Raw genomic sequence first — 5973 nt, 5'->3', positions numbered from 1 at the left:
AACATGTTAGCCGATTTCTTCGAAACCGAGAGATTCGTCGCGAGAGCTGCGAAGCGTGTTGAAAGTGACACAGACGTCCGCGCCAGGACTATATTAGAATCAACAACCCGCCGTGTTGGTTCGAAGGTGGGTTGTTATGTAACGAAGAGAATGCTCATTTGCCAGACAGTTACGATATGTCATTTAAGAGACTGGTAAGCGTAGAGAAGGGGATGAATCGTGACACCAGCTTTGGCGCTCATAAGCTCATGATTGCATCTTACGTTGACAAGGATTATGCTTTTAAACTTGAACAGCTTGATGTTGGCTCCATAACGACACTCACCTGGTACTTGTCGTACTTTCCAGTGACGAACCCGAATAAACCGAAAAAACTTCAAATAATTTTCGATGCCGCAGCCGCTGAAAGGTCCCCAGGAATACAGGCCCTTGCTGTCAATTCTCTTTCATTTCCATGTAGGAGCAGTGGGCGTGTGCGGTGATATAAAGGAGATGTTCCACCAGGTGCTGATACGCCGAGAAGATAGAAAAGCCCAGCTATTCCTGTGGAGGGATGGTGAAGTCGAAAGACAACCAGGTACATATAAGATGTGCGTGCTGACATTGGAAGCTGCCTGCTCGCCCTGCATCGCACGTTACATTAAAACACGAAACGCCCTTGGGCATCAAAATGATAACCCATTCACAGCCCGTGCAGAAAAACCATTTTGAATCATCATTATGTCGACGATTTTATGGACAGTCCGAAGAAGCTATCGCAGTTGCCGGCCAAGTGAAGTCCATTCCCGTCTAGTTTCTCGGAGGTTATCACTGCACTGTGTGGCATCGACGTCACAAAATCTCTTGGTAACAAAGAAGGTATAAGTATGGAGAAAGTATAAAGCCTATACTGGCGCCCACACACAGATTGTTTCAAATTTAACGTGAAATTCCATAACGTCAGTGAAGCGGAACTTGCAGGTGAAAGACGTCCTACTAAGAGGGAGCTCCTAAGTTTGGTCTTTTCGGTGTTCCCACTGGGATTTATTATGCATTTTGTCATCGGCGCGAAACTTCTAATGCGCGAGGCGTGGCGACAAGAAGCCAGATGGGATAAACCGTTGCCGGACTACGTTACAGAGTTTTGGGAAAAATGGCGTAAACAATTACCCGAAGTCACTAAATATGCCATCCCTCGTTTGTATTCCCACTCAGGGTGAGGGACGAGCACAACGTAGCCATCGACAAGTGCGTCCTCTGGAGTGATTCAATCGTATATTGGATACAAGCCGCCACTAAAATATTCGATTGGCAGTGGATACCTACAACCGAAAATGTCGCCGATGAAGCTACACGCACCAACAAAAAAGTTGCGTTTGACCCAACCAGCCGTTGGGTTCAGGGTCCATAATTTTTGCGCCAGCCAGAAAATACCTGGCCTTCTGAAGAAGTTCCTGCCACTGATCTTTCATGACTGCAATGAAGAAATACGCTTTAAACATCGTTAGTTATGGCCTTATAAATTTTAATCGTTTCTCATCTCTCGACAGGTAATCTTGTTTACTAAAATATGTCGACGCCTTAACCTAAAAATCGTGAAAATTTCATAAAAATGAAGAAAACGCAAAAAATTAAACACATATTCCACAAAAAATAAGTCTCTTAGTCATAACGTATCCAAAACAATGAACAAAATCTACAAAAAGTTATTAAATTTACCAACTCAAATATTTTTAGGTTATGGATATGGCGAGAAACCAAAAACCACTTGGTTGCCTATGATATGGTTATGGCTTTGGCGTTATGGTATGGCACCATTAATCGATTACATTGATTTCCATAAGGTTGGTTTAATCAGCTGTTTTATGTGGTTATGGATAAGTCACCATGAATTGGCCCTTTAAGTAGTTGCTATGGATTGCTACAAATATCGCCATATCTTGATGAAGAAGGAATTCTGCGTGTACGTGGGCGCATAGATGCTGCTAGCTGGTTGCCAACGGACGTGAGACATCCCGTAATATTTCCGCCTATACATACATTTACGAAACTAGTAACATTGCATCGCCACACATTCAAGCGGCAGTTACCCACGAACGTACGTAGAAAAAACGTGTCAGCTGACACGACCTGTCTTATGAATGTGCAATGTAAACAAAAACTCACCGACGTGGAAGGCCCGTACGTACGTAGCCCGGAACGTAGAAATCAAAACAATTTTGATTTTTTCCGTAAGAACGTGTCAGCTGATCCCTCTCTCACTAGACAGAGTTGCCTAGTAAACTTTTGTGCGCTAATTTTTGACCGTTTGCAGTTTTATGCAAAAACACCTAATTAAAGTTTGAAAAATTGTGAAAATAATTCGAAATAATTATGTAAAAGTGGCGATTATAAATATGCAATCTATTTATATTTATTTAATATTAATTCCAGCCTTTTACACCATCAAAAATTAAAATGGAAAAAGTTGATGTTTCCATAAGCATGCATGCAAACTGGTCAATGGCAACAGTGCTTTGCTCTAAATAATACAAACACAAATGTGTTATGTACATGCACACAGACGCACACATTGATTCCTACGGGCTTGAGGGTTCGGTCAAACGTGTTTCGTACGACAAAGGTCCGTACTTACGGCACACGTTGGTGGGTAACTGCAGCTTTATGGGTCATCAAAGCAACAGTTCCCTTCCATACGTCGTTTATATTGGGTACCACGCCTAAGAAGCCTTCTACGCAGCGTTATGGCCAGCTGTCCAGTGTGCCGCCTTCACAAGGCTGTACCAGTTCCACAACTCATGGGACCACTCCCCATTGACAGGTTGACACCATACGTAAGACCATTCACATACACGGCCCTCGACATTTTCGGTCCTGTATACGTAACGGTGCGACACAATACAGAGAAGAGATGTGTGGCTCTCTTCACATGCCTTACCATACGTGCAGTGCATTAGGAGGCAGCCCACGACCTAAGCACTGACTCTTACATAACAGTTATCCGAAACTTCATAAATCGCCGAGGTGTGCCAAAACGCCTGAAATCTGATAACGGGAAAAACTTCGTCGGAACAAACAACAACGCGAAGCGTTTTGACGAAGTGTTCAACTGCACCCAAATACAAGGCAAATTGTCAAAACGTGGCATCGAGTGGCTCTGCAGTCGATAAAGAGGGCATTGTGAATCAAACTAACAGCCTCATTCTGTTTGGCGAACGATACGCTCAACGAAAGATATCTGCTTGGACGATATCGTGTGCTTATTGTATTCTGAATCTTACGTTGACGTTTATCGTGTAGCTTTACGTCGTTCGTCAACTACACGATAATCAAGTGACAAACTTGCAACTCTGTGCACATGTGTTTTGTGTTTGCGCACGTCCATAAAGTTAACAAAATAAGTGAAATAAAAATAAAGTTGCTAGTGAAATAAATACAGTGATATAAATATAATAAAAATGTAATTATCCACGTTCCTGCGTTTTTTGGCAAAAGACAGTTATCAGAAATCAGTTGGAAATTAAAGTATTTCAGCAGCCTATGGTAGCGAAAGACATTGATGAATGATTATCCATTTTTGGGAATCATTTCAGCCAAAAGTTGGTAAATTTTGAGAGGAGTGAGGAAGAAGAACGTGCAGTAAAAGAGCACTTCTTTACCAAATTCGGCATACCGGGTGTTGTTGGCTGCGTGGATGGCACTCACGTGCGGATCAAGTCACCTCCTGCAGATATGAAGCGCCTATATTACAACCGGAAAGGCTTTTATAGCTTAAATGTGCTGGTTGTAAGTATGTATACTGATAGGCTACGTTCACTATGGTGACAGCTTTTTTTGTTTCCTTCTATAGATATGTGACCACAATATGGTCATAACGTTTGTGGATTCAAGGCATCCAGGGGCAAACCACGACTTATTTATATGGAAGCACAGTGAATCAGAACGGCATATGAGAACACAATAACAAAATGGAAAAACGAATTTTTGGCTACTAGGTAATTATAGTTTTTAATTTCTCTATGATTCAACAAAAAACAAACACAAATTTTTTGACAGGCGATTCCGGATATCCTCTGCAACCTTATTTATTGACGCCATTTAGGACCCCTTCAGAAGCGGTTCAAACTCGATACAATGAGGTACATTGTAAAGCTCGAAACCTTATCGAACGCTGCTTTGGAGTGGTGAAAACCCGATTTCGCTGTATCATAGGATCGAAGGGACTTCATTATTCGGCTGAAAAAGCAATAAAAATAATAAATGTTTGCTGCGCAATCCACAATATTTGCATTTCGTTTAAGCACGAACTGCCTCTGAGTTCGAACAGCGGCAATCTCTCGGATGTACATCACGATCTCCTACCCGATGAAGAAGCGTTGAGTGCAGCTTTGAATGTAAGAATGCAAATAGCTGAAAGCCTCATTTAAAAGAGATTCTGCATGTGTTCGTGTGTTTAAAGCAGCAGTCAAACAGTTTGGAAGATTATGCCAAGAAAACTAAAACTATTCTACAAAAATTGGTGGACTTTACCAATTCATTGATGGTGCTTGTCTACGGTTATGATGATTTATTTTAACAAGTGGTAAGTTAAGACCTACCAAATCGGCAGAAATTCGACAACAGAAATAATAAAAAACTATAACTATTACAGGAATTTGTGATGAAGGATATACCACATTCAGTGAATATACCAAGCTACACAAGCTCCCACTGGATGCTGCAATACTACATGGATACAAGTGGCACAGTATCGAGTTTTAACTATGATTCAGCACCCAGTTCGTTACAAAATTCAATTGGTGGTACAGTTACGCGACAAATTGCCAATGAAAAATATGTTATTTGTGTGTGTATGGGCGCTGAAATGTGCTCACAAGTAAGATCCGATGCGTATTCATTTACATGAACTGGTGATGTGGGCATTATAGATCCAGCGCTTTTGGGTACAGCATCGGTACAAGTTCAATATTGTACAACAGAACAGTGGTATCCATATGTGTTTGTTCAAACTGATATAAGCTTAATTGAACGTGTTGCAGAGATTCGTTCTGATTCATCCGTACTCAAACTAATTGATTATCGCTCAGCAAAAGTAACTGCAACACGCCCACAATGGTTGCAAGTGCTTAACGATTTTTTTTGCCGTTTCTATAAAATGTCTAATACGAATGTGCTTAAAAGCCATCCAATTTTCGGATCATGGATTTAAATCGCTTCAGCTATGAAGAAGAAATACTTGAGCGCGTTAGGTTAGTTTTGTATTTTTCTTAACTCCATATATAATGACTACATTCATAAAAAGTTTAAAGATTGGGGCGTCAAAGGCAATTTGGTGGCGGAACTCAAATATAATATTGATAGCTTGTATCAATTCATAAAACTCATTTCATAAAAACAACAGCATTTATATCGACGTTGATGATAAAACTTGCAAGATTTAACGTTAAATATTTTCAGAGGCCTAAATTTCGAATAAAGCCCAGGTGGAAATATGGTATAAGTATGTGAATGAATAATTATGATTGATAATGAATTTCTACAAATTTCATTGTTTTATTGTTTTATTTGCATAAGCTATTAAATCTATGTTTATAGTATTACTTATATCTAAATCTTTATATCTATACTTTATATAAAACAAATATGTTGTGAGATCCATCTTTTATAGTACATTTTTACTATACATTTGCGAACACAAAATTCCAGTGCCAATTTTCATCAAATTTCAGCAAGTTTCGCTTCAGTCAAAATATTTTTGCAATTTTTTTATAAAAATATAGGTCAATAAATAAAAAACAAAAATAAAAAATATATATTTAGACGAATATAAGTTGGAGCTTAAAACTTTACTCAAAAATCGGGAAAATCCAGCGGAGTCTCATGAATTTTTAGAAATTTTCTGATAATTCAGTTTTGTAACTAATTCTATTTTAGTATTGGCAATTGTTTTTCTAACGGACCATCACATTTTTTTTTTCTTTTTATAAAAAAAAA

At 39.3% G+C, this 5973-nt stretch overlaps 1 long non-coding RNA gene across 1 annotated transcript; it reads left to right on the top strand.

Moving 5' to 3' along the window:
- Positions 1-3371: 3371 nt before the first annotated feature.
- Positions 3372-5535, top strand: LOC137246747 (uncharacterized). The gene is made up of 4 exons (XR_010951684.1): positions 3372-3765; positions 3830-3974; positions 4036-4561; positions 4631-5535. It is a non-coding gene; the product is annotated as an uncharacterized lncRNA (long non-coding RNA).
- Positions 5536-5973: the final 438 nt, after the last annotated feature.

The sequence above is a fragment of the Eurosta solidaginis genome, chromosome 3 (assembly GCF_040869045.1).
Source record: "Eurosta solidaginis isolate ZX-2024a chromosome 3, ASM4086904v1, whole genome shotgun sequence".
NCBI classification, from domain to species: Eukaryota; Metazoa; Arthropoda; class Insecta; order Diptera; family Tephritidae; genus Eurosta; species Eurosta solidaginis.
Note: the sequence above shows the minus strand (reverse complement) of the source record. Positions and strands in the feature narration are given on the sequence as shown.